General features: G+C 47.6%; 1 protein-coding gene across 4 annotated transcripts in view; it reads right to left on the bottom strand.

Annotated features, from left to right (window-relative positions):
• Nucleotides 1-19620, bottom strand: part of KCNN3 (potassium calcium-activated channel subfamily N member 3) — a 169529-nt gene that overhangs the window by 70230 nt on the left and 79679 nt on the right. The gene's annotated exons all lie outside the window — the stretch shown is intronic.

Genomic DNA, 19620 nt, shown 5'->3' with positions numbered 1-19620 from the left:
GCATAGAGGTGGCCATGAAGCTGCAGTGGGCTAATAGATAAGTGTGGGGAATCCTGCCTAGCACCAGCTCTGTAAGTATTAGTTATTGCTATTTTTAGCATTATTAATCCATGGGGTCTCTTTCTGGAAATGAGGGTTGGGCTCAGGGATGTCTAAGCTCCCTTCCAGTCCACACCTTCTTTCTACAAAGCTGAGATTCTCACAGTCACAGCAGGGAAGATGGGCAAAGCAGCTGAAAGAAGTCTTCGCTGAGCACCTGCTGTGCACCCAGCCTGGGCTCAGCGCTGGGTTCACACACCAGGAAAGCCCTGGCTTGTTCTCAAGGAGGTCTCACTGCGGAGTTCCCCGTGCAAGGGAGCCTCACGTCCTTCCCTTCCGTGGCCTCAATCTCCGCTGCAAAATGAGAGGCTCTGAGATCCAGTTTGGACTTTCGAAGGTCCTGATTCTTAGAGGGTGAGGCCTGAGACCAGGGGCCTCTGTTGGACTTGGGGGCCTCCTGGACAGGCGTGCACCTCAGTTCTGAGAAGTGATGGAAGTGTTTATCCCACGCCATCCCCTCTTGGTGCTGGGCCTTGCCTCTCCTGCTTGCTCTGTCCTGGTTTGCCCATCACACAGCCCCACACGCTGCCGGCTCCAGGACCGCACAGAGCAATTCTTTGCATGGCTGCTTGAGCTGGCCCATAAGGTGGGGGGCAGGGGCACGGTCCCCCAGCTTAGCACGAGCCCATGCTCCACATGCACTGTACAACCTGGCCAGAGGAGCAGCCCATGAGTCCCAGGAAAGATTCGTGGCCAGAAAGAAACTCAGCTGCCTTAGAAAGAAATGAATGTTGGGGCCAGGGTTGGGAGGCAGAAGTTTGATTTAACCTGGAAAAGTTTGATGTAACCTTCAGCATGGCGGGAATCACAGAGAGGTTGGGTCAGTGTGGATTAGGCGTGCTGGTCAAAGGCTGAGCTAAGACTTCCTCACCAACCCCCCATCACTTTGCTCCACTTCACAGCTTGTCTAGGGACGTAGAGGCCCTTTCCTCTGTCTGTCCTGCTGTTTCCTCTACAGTCAGGGACAAATGAACTTTCTGCTGTCTTTTGTTGTTGTTGTTTGTAATTTAAAAAAAAAATTGTTGTATTTTGAAGTTAGTCACCACGCACTTTTCTCTTCTCTTTCCTTCACTGCCACCCTGACAGGCCACCATCCTAACAACCGAGGATGCAGGAAAGAAGACCGTGACACCATGCCTGGGACCTCTGAGGGTAAAAAGGGCCCATCAAGGGATCTGTGACCCAAATTCAAGGTGAATCAATGTAGTCATAGGACTTGGATGAGGGGTCTCCTGGCTGCCCTGCTTTTAGGGTCTGCCTGTGCCATTTGGCCGGCCACAAGGAGCAAGGACCAGGCTACCCAGCCGGCTGTGAAGAGGCAGGTGCAGCCACAGGAGTGCGCATGGAGGGGAGGCAGCCTGTGCAAGCCGCGCTCTCGCCCTGCTGGACCACAGGTCACCCTGCCTCCTGCCCCGGGACCTCATATGGCTGTGACGTGGGATGGGGGGGATAACGGGTATAAAAGGGCTTCATAAACTACAAAAGGTCATTCATTCATTCATTCAACAAACATGCTGGAGTCCCTCTATCTGCCAGGGAGCTGGGCATTCCAGATGCAGTGAAACAGCTCTGAGCATGGCTCCTGTGATGAGGCTCGTGGAGGGGAACTATTAATAGAAGGCACTATGGGAGCAAGGGGGCCGAGGGGCCCACCTCAGCCCGGGCAGCTGTAATTGGAAAGGTATGATCTCTAAATGGGAGAGAGGACCCAGCCCAGCACCAGCTGAGACTCCCACTCCCTCCCCAGTGCAGCTGAGCTGGGTATTTTGCAGACACAGGTTTGCACCATCAATTAGAGGGACTAGACGAGAATCCCAGGGATGGGGGAGCCTGGTGGGCTGCCGTCTATGGGGTCACACAGAGTCGGACATGACTGAAGCGACTTAGCAGCAGCAGCAGCAACAGAGGCTGCTCAAAGGATTCCCTCTGCTCCTAACTGCCACCGACAGGCCAAGCCATGGCAATGTGACTGCCTGGCCAAACTCTTCAAATACAAAATGAAAACCATCCGCCCTATAAGAAAGAACTGCATCAGGTTACTATAGTAACTGGGTTCACTCTGGGCAGAGTCGCAGGTTCCTTGGATTCCCTGATGAAGAATGAGAGGATACACCACCCATGTTCAAGTGGCAGCAGGCCGGCAGTTCTGCCCAGCTTGATGAGAAGGGGCTGGCACCAGGGTGGTGTCCCCACCTGCCTCCCACATGACCTGCTTCTGCTTCAGTTTCCTGGCACAAGCTTGAGTAGGGGGACAACATGCAGTAGTAGAGTTGGAGGCTGGTGAGCTGGACTGAATCCTCACACATCCAAACACTAGCTGTGTGATCACAGGCAAGCCCCATCACCTCTCTATGCCTATTTCCACATCTCTGTCCTAAGACCATGAACCTTGACCCTGTCCATCTCTTGGGATTAGCATTAGGATCCAGTAACACAGATAATACAAGAGAACATTCTTTACGAACTACAGTCGGCCATCGATATCCACAGATGAACTGTGGATGCAGAGGGCTGAGGGTTCTATACCATTTTATATAAGGGACTTGGATTTTGGTGTCCACAGAGTTTACTGGAACCAATCCCCTGTGGATACCAAGGGACACCTGTACTCAAAATGTGAGGGATTATTAATCCCTGTGAGGCACTGAGAGACAGTATGTATGCGGGCCCATGGGGATATAGTCCAGGCTGAAGATCAAGAGCCTCTGCTAGACGGGGCTCCAGTGCAGGGGTCTGTCAGTCAGCAGGGTGGGCAGTACGGCCCAGAAGAGTCCTTTGCTGTCCCATAGGAGGACACCCTTGTTCCTGCTCCCGTCTGACCCCTGGAACCACAACTTTCCAAGTGTAGCCTCCCTCCCTTCAGACTCAAGCAGGTAACAGTACCCCACCCTGCCACGTCCTCACTCAGCATCCTGTTCATTCCTTACAAGTCACAAGTCTCAGTTATGTATTCATTAATCTTTACTTGGAACCCTGAGTATTCATTGGAAGTACTGAAGCTGAAGCTCCAACACTTGGGCCACTTGATGCCAAGAGCCAACTCATTGGAAAAGACCCTTATGCTGGGAAAGATTGAGGGCAAAAGGAGAAGGGGGCAGCAGAGGATGAGTTGGTTAGATAGCATCATCAACTCAATGGACAGGAATCTGAGCAAACTCCAGGAGATAGTGAAGGACAGGGGAGCCTAGAATGCTGTAGTGCAAGGGGTCGCAAAAAGTTGGACACAACTTAGCTATTGAACAACAGCTTGGTTTTTATCTATCTCTTCCCCACCTCTTCCCCCACCGTCCAGAGCAGTGTTTCTTGATCTGTCTGCGAGAATCACTTGGAAAGCTTGTTTAAAAGACCCACACTCCGGCCCACCCTAGACCAAGTAAATCTGAAACTCTAGGCATGAGGCTTTGGCATTGGGAATTTTCTTGTTTCCTTGGGTGATCCCAAATGTAATCTGGATTGTGACCCAAAAAGGGATGGGGGGCCATATCTGCCTTGTTTGTCTGCTGTGGAATCTCTGGTGCCGGCCCAGCTCTTAGCACATATAGGTGTTGGGTAAATTCTTGTGTAGTGAATGAATAACTACTGTTGACTGTTTGACCCTGGATGACTAGACTCCCCCATCTTGGGTCTGATTTCCTCCTCTGAGGAATAGGCGGATAGGTTGGATGAGCTCTGAAGCGCCTTCCACTCTGAAGATCCCTTATTCTGTGCCCTGTTTTTTTTTTTAAATTTTTTAATTTATTATTTATTCCTGGTTGCGCTGGGTCTTCACATAGGCTTTTCTCTAGTTGCAGCAAGTGAGGGCTACTCTTCGTTGTGGTGCGCAGGCTTATTGTGGTGGCTTCTCTTGTTTCAGATCACAGGCTCTAGGCACACTGGCTTCAGTTAGTTGTGGCACATGGGCTTTGTTGCTCTGCAGCATGTGGAAATCTTCCCAGGCGAGGGATCGAACCTGTGTCCCCTGCACTGGCAGGCAGACTCTTCACCACTGGACCACCAGGGAAGTCCTTCTGTGCTCTGTTCTGAGCCCTTGTTCTATGCAGACCTCATGTGTGGTCTCGAGGCACATGAGCTCCCTGAGGACAGGACTCATGGCTGGCTCATCTCACCTTTCTCCAAGGACCAGGATGGTCCTGGTACAGTCAATAGAATTTTACTGAACAAAGAGGTGTGTGGGTGAATGACTATGTCATGTAAAGAAAAGGACAGGTGGACAGTGGCCCTTGTTAACCACCCAGAATGGAAATTCGTGTAGAAAACTCATTGCTAAGCCTGTGACTAATGGCGTACCTGACGAGTTACCTCACGCCATGAGAAGGACACCCTCCTATTCCTAGGGGGTGGTCCAATCTGGAATAAAGGGTCCCAGGTGATCTCCAAGCCTTAGAAAGTACTGGAGCAGTGCTGGACCAGAGAGGGGAGGGTGACTCTGGCATAGGACTGTCCTCCCTTCTTGTTAGGTCTCAGTCAACCAGACCTAGCTCTAGAGCAGTCTGACTGGCCGCCCTGATAAATTCTGGAAGAGTTCTGATGTGACATGGACAGGATCTGGCATGGGGTGCCAGGGGGCCCTGTGGGGGGCAGGGGGCAAGTCTGCTCTCACCTGTCATAGAGCAGAAGACTCAGCTCTGTGACAAACATTCTTCCTTCCTGACCTTGCCCAGGTTTCTCCTGAGTGAGGAGGGAATGCCACATTCTCCAAACTGCTGAGTCTCACTGCCTCCTTAGCATCCAACAGTGATTCCACTCCTTTGGGGTTTGGTCAGCCTGAAAATGGAATGCTTTGGTGCCAGGACCTGGGGTCATCTGCAAGTCCTGCTCTTACCCCAGATACTATCCTGAACAGAGCTGCCTCCAGACTTGATTCTCTGCCACTTAACTGGTTCTAAGAGCCTGTGGGATTTTTCAGCCAGTTGGTGTAATTCCAAGAGCTTTGGGAGGGAGATTTTATGTGACAGAGCAATTCCAAACTTGCCTTCAAGGAGCTTGTAATTAGAAAGGAGAACCAATTCAATTCAACTCACCACAATTCAATAAAATAATTAGGAAGAACCAACTAGTACTTGAAATTTGCTAAGAGAACAGATCTTAAGTGTTCTTAAATTTAAAAAAAAGGTAACAATGTGAGGTAGTAGATGTGTTAATTAACTTGACTGTGGTAATCACTTCACAATGTATACTTATATCGTCTCATTGTACACTTTAAATATATACTATTTTATTTGTCAGTTATACCTCAATTCTTTTAAGATTCTTTTTAGAATCAACTAAGTGAGAAAACTGTGGTGATATAAATGTGAATCAGACACATGTCCCATGAATCAGCTCACGATCTCAAGTAACTCCAGCATACAAGAGACATGATAAGGGGCCGTTGTGGAAAGTTTCTTGGGCAAGACAGGGATTTAGTAGTGCTTGGAAGGCCTGTATTAGACAAACCTGGTGTTGTGCTACCACAATACCACTGATTCCTCCCATTCCTTTTGTCTGCTTCTTCATGTGTGACTTTGCTTCTCTTTCCAGTAAGAAGTACAGTCCATTTCTCAAGCCCTTGAATCTGAAGCTGGCCATTTGCCTGCCTTTGGTCAGTGGGGTATTAGAGAATATGACATAGAATGTGACCTTTGAAGAAGGTCAGTGCGGCAGGGTTTGCTGTAATACTGGGCCCCACATTCCCTGTCACTCCAACCTACGCCAACACAGCTGCCAGACATAAGAGTGAGGTTTTTCTTGACAAGCTGCATGACAGAAGCTCACCCCAGGTGAGGGCAGCAGCAGAACTACCATGCTGAGCCCTGCCCCGACTGCTGACCCACACAGTTGTGAGCTAAATGATTATTAAGTCATTAATATGGGGTGTGCTTCATCATGCAACAAAACTAATACATAAGCAAATCTAACTCATGCCTTCACTTAACACACATGCTAGAAGTTGGGTGATTTCCCTGCCATGTCCAACATTTCCCTTTCAGCTTCTCAGGCCACAGCCCGTAGAAGGAACTTCCACTCCCATCCTCCCAGCCAGCATGGTTAATCAGACAGGGCTGGCCAGTCTATCTCAATAACTGGGCAACTGGATGAAGAGGGGATCATGATCAAGGGCCATGCCAGCCTCCCTGACCCCTACCCCACCTAGGGGACACATCATTTCATATATCAAAGAAAACTCAAAGCATTTTAAAAATTAATTTGCAAGCAGTTGAGTTATTTTGCATGCAACGTGTTTCTCATATGTGTGGAAGTCAACTGGTAGACTAAATCAAGGAACAAAGGCAAAACAGAATTTATTGGGTGTGGAAGAGAAAAACTGCAGGGACTCTTGGGAATGGTGAATCTTCTAGGCAAATTTGAGGGGTAAATTGATCTGCTGGCAGCTACCAAAGAGGTCATTGTGGACATTCCATCCTTGAGTGGTCAATTAGAGGTGTCAAAGAAAACAGTTCAGTAATTGATGGGTTCTCCAGAACCTTTGAATTTAGCTGTGGCACATGGGTGCTTAACAGGCTCTCTCTCTGCACCTTCCATGTGCATCCCCACCTCAGTCAGACCAGGCCTGCACGTTTCCCTCACTGGAGTTTCTCATAGAGCAATCATATGATTCACTAGCTCTGTATGGGAGTCAACTCTGAAGGGCCATCTGGTCACCTAGGAGAGGTCAGTTCACGTACAATCTCTGGAGCCCACCATGTGTTAGCTGCAGGGCTGGGAACAGGCTGTCTTGACAGGGAGACAAGGAGATGTCCTGAAGCCCCCACTATCAACCTAACAGAGGAAACTGCACCAGGGGGCCTGCCTTTTATTTTTTTAGTGTAAATACGTCTGGAATAGATTCATTGAATTTGCTCATTTCCCCATTCTATTTTGAAAGACTTGAAGCCTTTCAAGTTATTTAAGAAATATCTTTTCTCAAAATGTTCTCAGCTGTTAGGGGAGATCCTGCTTAGACATTTTCTGACCGATCCAAAAAAACTTTCATTCTTGTACAACTATGAATTTTTTTTAATTAAAGGAGAGAAGATGGAAAAGGCCCTTTGTATTCTCTACTGTTTTCTCTGTGGGAGAAAAACTCCAGAGAAAATTTCCATGATTTAAAAAATATATATGCAGGAAAAAAGCAAGAGGAAAAAAATTTAAGATTTTCTTAAAATCCAGTAATAATATATATGCATTTTTTCCAAACTCCCTGGAGCATATATTCTGCATGTACACCATTACTATGGAGGTTTCCATGGAAACGACATCAAAAGTCCTGTAATACCTAATTAGGTTTCCCCAAGGACAAGAGCTGATTGCCAGTGATGAAATGAACGCCTGGGTTTGCAGTAATGGTTAACATAAATTGCCAGGCAGCAAATGCTCTGTGGAAGTGGCTGAAGAAAAGGAGGAAAGAAAAGAAGGGAAGGTAGAAAAGAAGTCAGTAAGTAAGGGGACTGTCACAAAAGTCCATCATTCTACCATCAAGGCTCTCAGAGGGTCAGGATCCATGCTCACCAGCTCTGTGTTTTTCTAAGAAGAAACCTTCTCCTTCAGAAGCTGCTGTGACTTCCTGGCTCATGTGTAATGTCCTGTGGTGACTCTTTGGCCTGGCCAGGGTTCTCCTGGGTGTCCCTGGCAGAGTTCACTGTTGGCCTTCTGCTGTGGGCATGAGACCCCACAGGGACTTTTGAGCCTGAAGTTTCTTTGGGACTGTCAGTAGTGACCATAAGCCCTTTCTTTCTTTTTCTTTTTTTTGGTAATTATACTTGTCTTTTGTAAATCTTTATTTATTCAGCTGCATTGGGCCCTAGTTGAGGCACACAGGATCTTGCTGTGTCACGTTAGATCTTTTGTTGCGGTGCACCAAAGAATCCACCTGCAATGCGGGAGATCCTGGTTCGATTCCTGGGTCAGAATGATCCCCTGGAAAAGGGATAGGCTACACACTCCAGTGTTTTTGGACTTTCCTGGTGGCTCAGACAGTAAAGAATCCGCCTGCAAAGCGGGAGACCTGGGTTCAAGAAGATCCCCTGGAGAAGGGAACAGCTACCCACTCCAGTATTCTGGCCTGGAGAATCCCATGGACAGAGGAGCCAGGCGGGCTACAGCCCACAGGGTTGCAAAGAGTCGGACACGATTTGAATGACTTTCACTTTTCACTTCACAGACTCTCTAATTGTGGCGCACAGGCTGTTTCTCTACCCCATGTGGAATCTTAGGCTTCCTAGGTGGGTCTAGTGGTAAAGAATCAGCCTGCAGTGCAGGAGACATGGGTTAGATTCCTGGGTCAGGAAGATTCCCTGGAGAAGGACATGGTAACCCACTCCAGTATTCTTGCCTGGAGAATCCCATGGACAGAGGAGCCTAACAGGCTACAGCCCATACAGTCACAAAGAGTTGGACATGACTGAAGCGACTCAGCATGCATGCATGTGGGATCTTAGTTCCCCAGCCAGGGACTGAACTCATGTCCCCTGCATTCAAGGTGGATTCTTAAGCATTGAACCACCAGAGAAGTCCCCTATAAGCCCTTTCTTATCCCCATTTCTTAGACAGTGAAAGCCAAATTATAGCATTTGAGAATGCCAGTATTTTTCACTCACATAACAAGAACTGTTAACAAGAATGGTGCCTGACCACAGCACCACTGGGGATAGAGTGTTCTGCCACTGACCATCTGTGCGTGGGCAAGGCCCTTTCCCTCTCTGGTCCTCAAATTCTTCATCTGTAACATGAAGGGTTGGATCCAATTTGTGGTTTTCCCTCTTCTCCTAGCTGTGGAGCTGCTTTTTTCCAATAAGATTTTTCATAAAAGCCCAATATGGGAAACATAAACTCACAACTCTTCTGGTTGAAAGGGTAGGAAAGAGCATTCAAAGGCCAATTCATTCACCTCTTCCTCCACCTAGCTCTGTGTGGTGGCCCATACCCCTCCATATAACCCTTCAGTTGGAAAACCTTTGGCTGGACCAGATGACCTCTAGTTACAATGAGGAATAACGTGTGGTACTGGATATCAAGGTGCTTTGGGTCTACTGCAAGAGATGGTAGACGCACAGGCATGGAGTTTTTCCCAGATCCATTGATTTGTTTCAGACTTCTTTCATTCCGTATGGGCTGAGTCCCTATTATGCTACAGTCACCATGTTAAGCTCTGGGGACATAGCAAGACTAAGTAAACAAGACCTCTGTCCTCATGGAGCTTACATTCTAGTGGAGAAACACAGATAAGAAACAGATAAATCATTTAACTTCAGTACATGATGCCTGCTTGGAAGAAACAAGAGCAGTCTGGGTAGAAGTGGTGCTATGTTGGGCAGACAGTCCAGGCAGGGCTCTCTGAGGACTGAACCTCTGAATGAAAGGTAAACCCTACACAAGTAAGCTCTGTAGGCAAAGGGGACAGCATGTGCAAAGGCCCAAGGCAGAACAGAGCTAAGAGAGTTTGAGAAATGAAAAAATGAAGGCCAATCTGGGAAACAAGTGAGAGGGATGGTACCAGATGAGGCCAAGTAGGTGGCAGGGCCCAGATCACTGGGAGCTGGGAGGCTGGGGTAGGAGCTGATGGAGGGGCAGAGAGACCCCAAGCCCACCCTCCTCAGGGCTGTGTGCACACCATCACCAATTTCTGAAGACAGACTGCACACAGGGTAAATATATATCTGTATCCGTCAGCTTGGGCCGCCATAATAAAGTACCACAGACTGGATGGCTTAAGCAACAGAATTGTCCATTTCTCACAGTTCTGGGGGCTGGAAGTCTGAGATCCAAGTAGTCAGCATAGCTGGGTTCTGGTGAGGGCTCTCTTCCTGACTTGTAGACAGTCTCTCCATGTGTTCTCACATGGCAGAGAGAGCGTGTGCAAGAGAGAGATCTCTCTTCTTATAAGGCCACAGTCCTATATGATCGGGCTACTGTTATACCTCCTGAAGACCCTTTCTCCAAATATAGTTACATTGAGGGTTACTGCTTCAACATATGGATTTTGAAGGGGATACAACTCAGTTCACAGTAGTGTCCTCATGTGTCCAAATCACCCCAAAGCCCAACCACAGGCCAAGTCAAGTGATTTTGCACAACTACCTCATTGCAACTTCACAATCTTCCTGTAAAGAAGTAATATTATACCCATTTTACAGACGGAGAGACTAACCCGGAAAGGTTAAATCAACTGCCCAGGGCCCTGCATTCCATGTGCCTTTCACCTGCCCATCCACCAAGGAGGACCCTCTGTGTTGGGGACTAGCAGTTTGGGCTTTAGTTTATTTTATTCTAAAGAAAACTCAGGCCCACTGTTTGAAATATTCATTTCTCACAAGAACCTTCACTGACCACAGAATCAATACACAATAGAAATAGGCTAGGTCTGCACCACCTTGGGAAACCCACCCTGTGATTAGCAGTCCACATTGGTCTCTGTGGAAGTAAGACAATTGCGTTCATTTCCTTGGGGCCAGTCCTGAGCCAGCAGGGAGAATAGCACTGAGAAGCACTCCCCACTGAAGCAGCAACAGTCATGAGACTTTAAATACAATGCTACACAAAGTTCAATGCCATGGTGTTTGTGCCACCAGCAGCATCAGGCCCTCCCCCTTCCCCCCTACCCACAGAGACATCTGACCTTGATCATGGGTCCTGTAGGAATGAAAGGACCGACCAGGAGGTGACTCAATGCCTACAGGGGTCACTATGTGCAGGATGAAACTGAAAAATTCAGCAGAAGCCAGGAGTGTGGCATCAAAGGAGCTAGTGAGAGAAATGAAAGTTCCTAAGAATCCCCAGAGACCTGTGGAGAGACACTGGTCCCCTCCTTGTTTGGGGTGGGAGTTCATGTCCAATTCAATTAGAAGCAGTAAGGACAAGATAACCCTAGATAATGCTTGGGTTAGATTGGCCATGGCCTACCCCACCCATCCTCCACCCTACTACCAGAGCAAATGGTCTAAAATGCAAACCAAACTGTGTTATTTCTCTTCTTGGAGCCTTTCAATGGCTCCCCAGAGTATTCAGAATCAAGTTCAACCTCCCAGTTGTACTTGGCAAAAGGGCCCTTCCCCACATGGTCCCAGCTATTGCCTACCACAAACCCAGCATCTCATTCCAGCCAAACCAAGTTACTCGTGATCTTCAAACTTCTGTTCCTGGAAGTTCTGTACAAGCTGTTCTCTCTTCTCAACCTCTTCACCAGGGAGCTCCTTCTCATTCTTTTTTAAATATAACTTTTAAAAAATATTTATTTATTTGGCTGCACCGGGTCTTAGTTGCCACATATGGGATCTTCAATCTTCATTGTGACGTGCAGGAGCTTTTTTTTTTAGTTGCAACATGTGGAATCTTCAGTTGTGGAATGCGAACTGTTAGTTATAGCATGTGGGATCTAGTTCCCTGACCAGGGATAGAACCCGGGCCCCCGGTATTGGGAGCACAGAGTCTTCACTGGATCACCAGAGAAATCCTTCCTTCTCATTCTTGAAAGCCCAGATCAAGCATCTTTTCCACACATCTTAGCTGGCCTCTTCCCAACCCAGGCAGGGTTAGGTGCCTCCCTTGGGAATCTCCCAGTCCGTGTGCCCTATGCCATCACAGAACCAGTTTTCAAATAGCATCTGGGAAGGATGGTCAGAACGTCTGGTGTGCTAGCCCCAATTTCAGGGGAGGTGGGGAGAGGCAGGGTGGCCATCTCCATCAACAACCATAATACCAGACATCAGATATTGCAGCCTCATTGTGTACCAAGCCCTATGCTGTATGTTTTACAGGCATGATCTGAGTGAGATCATGCCTGAATCTTTAATAGGGCTCTGGGATAGGTATTACTATTCCGATTACACAGAAAGGGAAATTGAGGCTAAAAGAGATTAAGTAATTTGTTGAAGGCCAAACAGTTAATAGGGGCTTTCCCGTAGGCTCAGTGGGTAAAGAATCTGCCTGCAATGTAGGAGACACAGGAGATGTGGGTTTGCTCTCTGTGGGGAAAATCCCCTGGAGGAGGGCATGGCAACCCACTCAGTATTCTTGCCTGGAAATCCCCAGGCAAGAGGACAGAGGAGCCCAGCAGGCTATAGTCCATAGGGTCTGCAAAGAGTTGGACACAACTTAAGCAACTAAGCATGCACGCATACAGTTAATAAGGAGCACACATAGGCTCTAGAGCCAGGAAGACAGGTTCCAAAGGCTATAATCTTGACCACTATATCCTGGTTCTGGGCTATGTGAGGGGGGCGGACCCCAAGTGCTTGCCCACTCAGACCAGGTTAGGGGGTATTTCTGGGTCTCTACCCACCTTAGCAGATTGGGGAGTTAGAAGGTTTCTGAGTGTCTGCTAAGTCTGGGGTGAGAAGAATCGTTTTCTCAACAGGAAGTTTCTGATAAGTTTCCATTTCGTTTTGATACATGAACCGATCCTACTGAATGTTTTGGGGGTAACAGCATTGTCACTGGGGCTGCCAGACCCAGCTCCACTGTAACGCGAACCTGTTTACCACTGGGGAGAAACTCTCTAACCCTGGCTCAGAGGGCGTTTTTGTAACTGCAAATGAAGAGGCTTCTGAATCTTTCAACCACCTGGGGTGCCGAAGAACCAGGTCAGGACCAGGTGTTAGTGGTGGGTGGGGAGTGCTTGTTTTCCCCAACAGACAAAAATGCCCTTCAGCTCATCTTCAAGAACCAACTGAAATGTCCACACTCACAGGAGCTTTCCTAATCTCCCCACAGAGAGGCAGGCTGCTGCAAACTGCAACTGCAGCCTCTTGGGGCTTCTGACTTGCTGGCTTGGTCCAAAGTACTTTTCTTTACATTAACCCTCTTTGTCCTCACAACAGCCCCATGAGAAAAGTCAGACTTCCCCGCTGGTCCAGTGGTTAAGAATCTGCCTGCCAATGCAGGGGACATGGCTTCGATCCCTGGTCCTAGAAGATTTCACTTGCTATGGGGCAACTAAGGCTGTGAGCTGCAACTACTGAAACCAGCATGTCTAGAGCCTGTGCTCTGCAATAAGAGAAGCCACTGCAGTAAGTCCTGCAACCAGAGAAAGCCCAAGCACAGCAACGAAGACCCAGTGCCACCATAAATAAATAAGGAAGTCCTACTATCTTCCCTAGTTTACAGATGAGCCATCTTCCCCAAGGCCACAATATCAAGTGAGTGGTAGTGGCGGGATCTGAACCCAGAGTCCACACTGTCTTCTGTTAATCCTCTAGCCCTCCCAGCGAGCTGCCTCACAGATGCTCTGGTCTATCTGCCTGTCTACACCGGCACTTATGCTGACACATGGCTCTTTGAGGACAGGCTGTCTTCTTGAGGACTGTCCCACCCCCAGGCCACGCCAGAGCTCAGCAGATGCAGGCTGTCCAAATGAATGTGTGACTGGGGGCAAATATTCTGAAAGTGTGACAAGTTAAGGTTTCAAAACTCTATCAGTGTGATGGTAAAGAAAACCATTTTCATTGTCCACCATTTCTATAATTCTCCCAAGGTAAAATAGTCTTTTGCAACATATGTGCAAGATAGAGAAACTAAAGAATATTTATAAGAAAACTGCTAATAAGAACTGCTATTAGACGTACTAATAATTAGAAACCAAACCTGGAAACGGCCTGAATACACAACAGAGAAACAGCTGAATGAATTATGATACTCACACTGTGGAACATTATGTAGCTGGTTTTTTTTTTAAATGAAGTGGATCTATTTGTATGGACTTTAGAAAATGTTTGTGATATTAAGTCAAAAGAGAAAATTGCAGCATAATGAGTGAATGTGATTCCTCTTTTAAAAAAAAGCGAATATCAACATATGAAAACAACAATTCCCCTATAGTCTATTCTTTTATACATATTGATATATTCTTGTATATGGACACACACACGAAAACACGGTAAAAGCCCTCTAATTAATTGCCTAATTGTTAATGCTAACACTTCCAAGGAGGTAAGGGGGTGGGAGTCAGGGAAACTATTGATCTTTTTTCCCTTTAATAATTATGACATTCTTCTGTGTTAAAACAAGCTTTGGTAATTTTGAAAACCCAATAAAGTGTTTTTTTAATAAGAACTGGCCTGGGGGAAGCCACTAGTTGAGCCTCGTAGGGATGTTTTAAGCATGGCCATTCTTGGAGGGAACACAATCCCTGAGGCTTGGCTGCTCTGTAATTTTCCACACAGAGCTTCCAGGCCCCTAGGAGCCTCCCCCCCAACTAGGACACTGTGAACAAGACCTACCGAACAGTGTTAATACCCGGGCTCCTCTCACAAGGCCAATTTCATTACCTGTTCCATAGCTCTTCTGATTAAACCACCCTGTGAAAAATATTTCTCATGTACAAAAATTAACAAAGGCACTTATCTCAAGGCCCACCTCTTAGGCACGTTAACATTGCAGGCCTTGAAAGCCTTGTTAGTCAGCAGCCTGCCCTGAGCGCGCACCGTGGGCAGAGGCCCGGGCTTCCTGTGGGAAGAAGTGGCCCTCCTCCCACAATTCATAGCATGAATTGAGCTCCACTGTTTCCTCCATTCATGGGGGGTAGGGGGCATGGGTGACCGCTGGTGGCAAAGTCACTGGGGATGTGGCCACAGGGTGCCAGGTGCAGAGCTGGGCCCCCTGGGTTACAGCAGAGATTAGGATGCAAGTGTCTGCCCAGCTGGGAGCTTAGACGTCACCAGACGTTACCAAGGACAAGGCTATGGAGGGGCTCAGCTTGGTGACGGGAGCAGAGGAAGAGCCCTACCTGCAGCTCGGATCCTGTGACACTGCCGTGTCAGTGCCCACCCCTGGTGTCGCCCTGCACCCAGACTCCCGCCGGCTCCTGCCCTGGGCCACCCCAAATAGAGGCCATGCCCCATGCCTCCTCTGGTCACACCACATCCCACGGAGACAGGAGTCCACAGATGCCAAGTGCCCCATCCACCCCCACCTTGTAAACCACCCTTCAGAGGTCCAGGCGTCTGAATTCGCTATCTGAGCTGGCTTCTAGCGCCCTCACTGCCTCTTCCCCCATCTGTCCTCTGGCAGGCAGGCCACGGCTGCTTGCAGATGCGGCCCTAGGCCTGAGAGGTAGCCAAGGGGCAGTTGAGAGGGGGGTTGGATGGAGCCTGGACCTGAGTGCTAGGGTGTCCACGTGAGTCCTCAGGGTACTGATGAGTGAGCTGGGGGAGTCGGGGGAGGAGGCATGCTAGGGATGGGGAGCTTGGGTGCCCCCATTCAAGGCTAGCCCCAGGCCCTGACGGTGACAGGAGTGGGTCTGTCTGTAATCCTTTGCGACGTCTGCTTATGTCTGTACAGCAACAGCAGAAGCTATATTTTCTAGGTTGTTCTCGGGTCAGGCAGATAGGACCTGATACTCCATCTCAGGTTGTCTATCCTCCACTCTCTCACCTTCATGGAAGCCCCAGGCTTCTAGACTTGTTCTGAAGTGAGTTCTGTAAGACCCTAGTTCTGTAGGAAGTGCCATGAAAGGGGGTCCAGTGGCCCACGTTTGGGAAACGCCTCATGGAGATTCACTAGATTCATCTGTATATTAAATGTTCGAGAATTTCCAAAGAAAGGAAAGCCAGTTAACCTTGAAATGTTGTTTCTTGAACTTATTTGACCAGCTATTAGAGTAACAACTATTAATGTTTCAAGGAAGACTGGAAAGCACAGTGGGTGGGGCCGTCACTGTGGCAGAGAGCTCACGTTCACCCTGCAGGCATCCATGCTGCCCATGAACCAAACCGGCTGATGGTCTCTCCGGAAGGCACCACACACTCGCTGGTTTTCTTCAATGGGCTCTGCAGAGCACACCAAACCCGCCAAACCAGTGTCAGTTGGCACTGTCCGATGACCTCCTGTCAACCAGGAGTGTCTACAGGCTTTGTAGGTATTTTATTGAACAAATGCATGTACATTACTTACCAGGCTCCAGGCACTGTTCTCCACGCTTCACAGTATTGAATTCCTTTAGCCTCATAACAACCCTATGCAGTGAGTCCTATTATTATCCCATTCAAAGATGAGGAAGTTGAGGCCTGATGAGATTAAGTTGAGGCGGGAAATAGATGGGCTCCAGGCTAGACATTTACAACTGGCCTCCTGTTCACACTTCCGGGGGCAAGAAAAAGATGGGTTCCAGGCTGGACATTTACTACCAGCCCCCTGTCTACATTTCCTGAGGCAAGAGACAGATGGGCTCCGGGCTACATATTTATGACCAGACTCCTGTCTACATTTTGAGATCTGCACTTCGATATAAGAAACAACAACAGGAATAGGGTGGATAACCGGACACTGGACACTTTTATGGCAGGAACAGAGAGGCGCTAAACCCTGTTAAGAGATCAAGAGGTCACATATTTCCCATCCTTAGGGCAAGGGAGACACTACACATGCGCAAATAGATTTCAGAGGGTCAAAAAGGCAGGGCACGCCAGACCATAGTAAGTCTTGCCATTGTCCCTCCCAGATGCCATTGGAATGAAATCCATCTTGATGGAGGGGTGTGTGCACACCTAAGGGAGTATCCTGAGCCAGAGTAGCCATGGGGTCAAAACAAGACAACTGGCCAAGGAGAAGACAAAGACCTGGAAGACTACCTACCCCTTGTAAAGGATTTAAACTTCCCAAAGGGGTGACTCGCATGACTCTCTCTTTGAGTTCCCTCATGGTCTTTCTGTATATACTCTGCTTTTCTAATGCAGGCTTTTCTTTCCCCTATACGTCCTTCTTGTCTGATTCTTCCTTTCAAGGCAGACAAGGACTAGGGATTTAGATTCTATTCAACAGCCCCCATGGTCTAGAAGACAGAATTCCTTGTTTCTACCCAGGTGACCAGAGTTCAATTTCCCCCCTGGGGAACTAAGGTTTTGTAAGCTACGTGGGAAATCAAAGAGATCAGCCCAAGGTCACATAGCTGGGAAGTGATGGAGCCTGGAGGGACTCACACAGTCTGGCTCCAGAGCCCATACCTACTAGTTTTTATTGCCACTGTAACAAATTACCACAAAATTAGTGACTTTAAAACAACACAAATTTATTCTCTTCCAGTTCTGGAAGCCAGGAGTCTGAAATCAGTCTCAGTGGATGAAAGTCAAGGTCATTGAGCAAGACTGGCTCCTTTTGGGGGCCCTAGGGGAGAGTCCATTTCTTTGCATCTCACAGACTCTTCCCTCCAGGTCTCCAACCTCTGGCTTCAGTTGTCACTTCCTCTTCTGTAGTTAAATTTCCCTCTGCCTCTCTTTTATAAGGACACTTGTGATTTTATATATATTTAGTATCCCAAAAGAAAATCTGGGGTATCTCCTCATCTTAAGATCCCAAATTTGATCACATCTGCAAGGTCCCTTTTGCCATATAAGGTAATAGTCATCAATTCCAGGGACTATGGCCTGGATATTTTAGGGAACCATTATTCAACCTATCAAGAAGATCAAACCAGTCAGTACTAAAGGAGATCAAACCAGTCAATCCTAAAGGAAATCAAGCCTGAATATTCCCCGAAAGTGTCGGGGAAGTTTGTCATTTCCTTGATTCTGTCTCGTCACAAAAAAAATTTGAAGCAACAGTCCAGTGTTACAGCTCCATGTTACAGCTCAGTTTTATTTAGAAAGTAAAGGAAAATACATCCTCAAGGCTGAGAGCATGCTGACCCAAAACACTCGAAGAGAAGACAGGCGCCCCCAGCCCAACTTTGGCTCCTCTTTTTATCTGTTTTTTCTCCTCCCCCTGGGCCTGCCCTATGTAAACTGGGCTAGCCAGGAGTGCTGTCTGTTTTACCTGAGGTCCTCACTATAGTCCCCAGACCTTCCTTTGTTCTATTTTCGCGGGCTTTTCCCTTCCTTGTCTTTTAGCCACCGCCATTCTGGACTCCGTTTTCCTATTCTAACCTAACAGAAGGACTGCTGCTGAAGCTGAAGCTCCAATACTTTGGCCACCTGATGCAAAGAGCCAACTCATTGGAAAAGACCCCAATACTGGGAAAGATTGAAGGCAAAAGGAGAAGGGGGCAGCAGAGGAAGAGGTGGTTACATAGCATCATAGCATCACTGACTCAATGGACATGAGTTTGAGCAAACACTGGGAGATAGTGGAGGAGAGGGCAGCCTGGCGTGCTGCAGTCCATGGGGTCGCAAAGAGTCTGACACGACATAGAGACTCAACAACAACAATTCAGCCTATCACTCCATGCTTGTAACCACTGCACTATGTTCATCTAACTAACAATTTCTGGGAGGATGTTGTCATTATTCCTATTTTACAGATTGTGAGACTAAGGCTCCAAGAAGTCAAATGAGCTGCCAAGGTTTGCTCAGGTAGGAAATGGCATAGCACATGATAGACGGGGACAACTTGCTCCTGCCCTCCTGTACCTACTTCTAGAGAGCTCAGAGGATTTTCTAAGTTTTTTAATATGTATTTTTATTGAAGTAAATTTGGTTTATAATACTGTGTTAGTTTCAGGTGTAGAGCAAAGTAATTCAGATGCATAGCAAAGTGATTCAGGTGTAGAGTAAAGTGATTTCAGGTAAGTGGCAAAGTGATTTGGTATATTGTGAGTTCAGGGGGTTTTGAAGTAGGGGGTGCTCCTGTTCCCTTCTAGATTGAACCCTTTTGACATCTTAACCCCACTGTAAACCTGATGACAGCTATGGAATTGCCTTTCCCAGAATAAGATGCATTTACACATCACATTTTGCAGAGAGTCTCTGGGAGTTTATGAACTCCAGTTTAAGAATGCTTGTTCTTCAAAGCAAGGTCTCAAAGAAGTATTTGCACACCCATGATCATAGCAGCATTGTTCATCATAACCAAGAGTGTCTACTGATGGATAAACAGACAAGCAACATATTATACAGTGGAACATTATTCAGCCTTGAAAAGGAAGGATATTTTGATATATGCTACAACATGGATGCAATTTGAGGACATAATGCTAAGTGAAATAAGCCAGTTGTAAAAAGATAAATACTGTACAATTCCAGAATAGTGAAATTCACACAGACTAAAAGTAGGGTGGTGGTTGCCAGGGGCTAGTGGGGGAGGGGTCCTGTTCAGGGGGTGCAGAGTTTCTGTTCTGCAAGATGAAGAGCACTCAGGAGGTTGGCAGCACAACAGTGTGAAGGCACTTAACACTACTGAACTGTTCTCTTAGAAGTGGTTGGGACGGCAAATTTTAAGCCATATGTAATTTTTTTATTTGTTTAGCTGCTAAGTTGTGTCCAATTTTTGGCAACCCCATGAACTGTAGCCTGTCAGGCTCCTCTGTCCATGGGATTTCCCAGGCAAGACGACTGGAGTGGGTTGTCATTTCCTTCTCTAAGGGATCTTCCCCATCCAGGGAGTCAACCTAGTCTTCTGCATTGGCAGGCAGATTCCTTACCCCTGAGCCACCTGGGAAGCCCATGTGTACTTTACTACTTTTTAAAAAAATGATCCTTGCTCTAAACTGAGAGTCCTTGCAGGGAAGGGATCATATCTGTGCACAGAATGAGCTAAACACAAGACTGCCTGTGGGTTCAGTGGATGATGCTACTGCCCTCCCCAGCTGTGAGCTGGTATTTCCAGAAGTCCCACAAT

The sequence above is a fragment of the Cervus canadensis genome, chromosome 2 (assembly GCF_019320065.1).
Source record: "Cervus canadensis isolate Bull #8, Minnesota chromosome 2, ASM1932006v1, whole genome shotgun sequence".
Taxonomy (NCBI): domain Eukaryota; kingdom Metazoa; phylum Chordata; class Mammalia; order Artiodactyla; family Cervidae; genus Cervus; species Cervus canadensis.
Note: the sequence above shows the minus strand (reverse complement) of the source record. Positions and strands in the feature narration are given on the sequence as shown.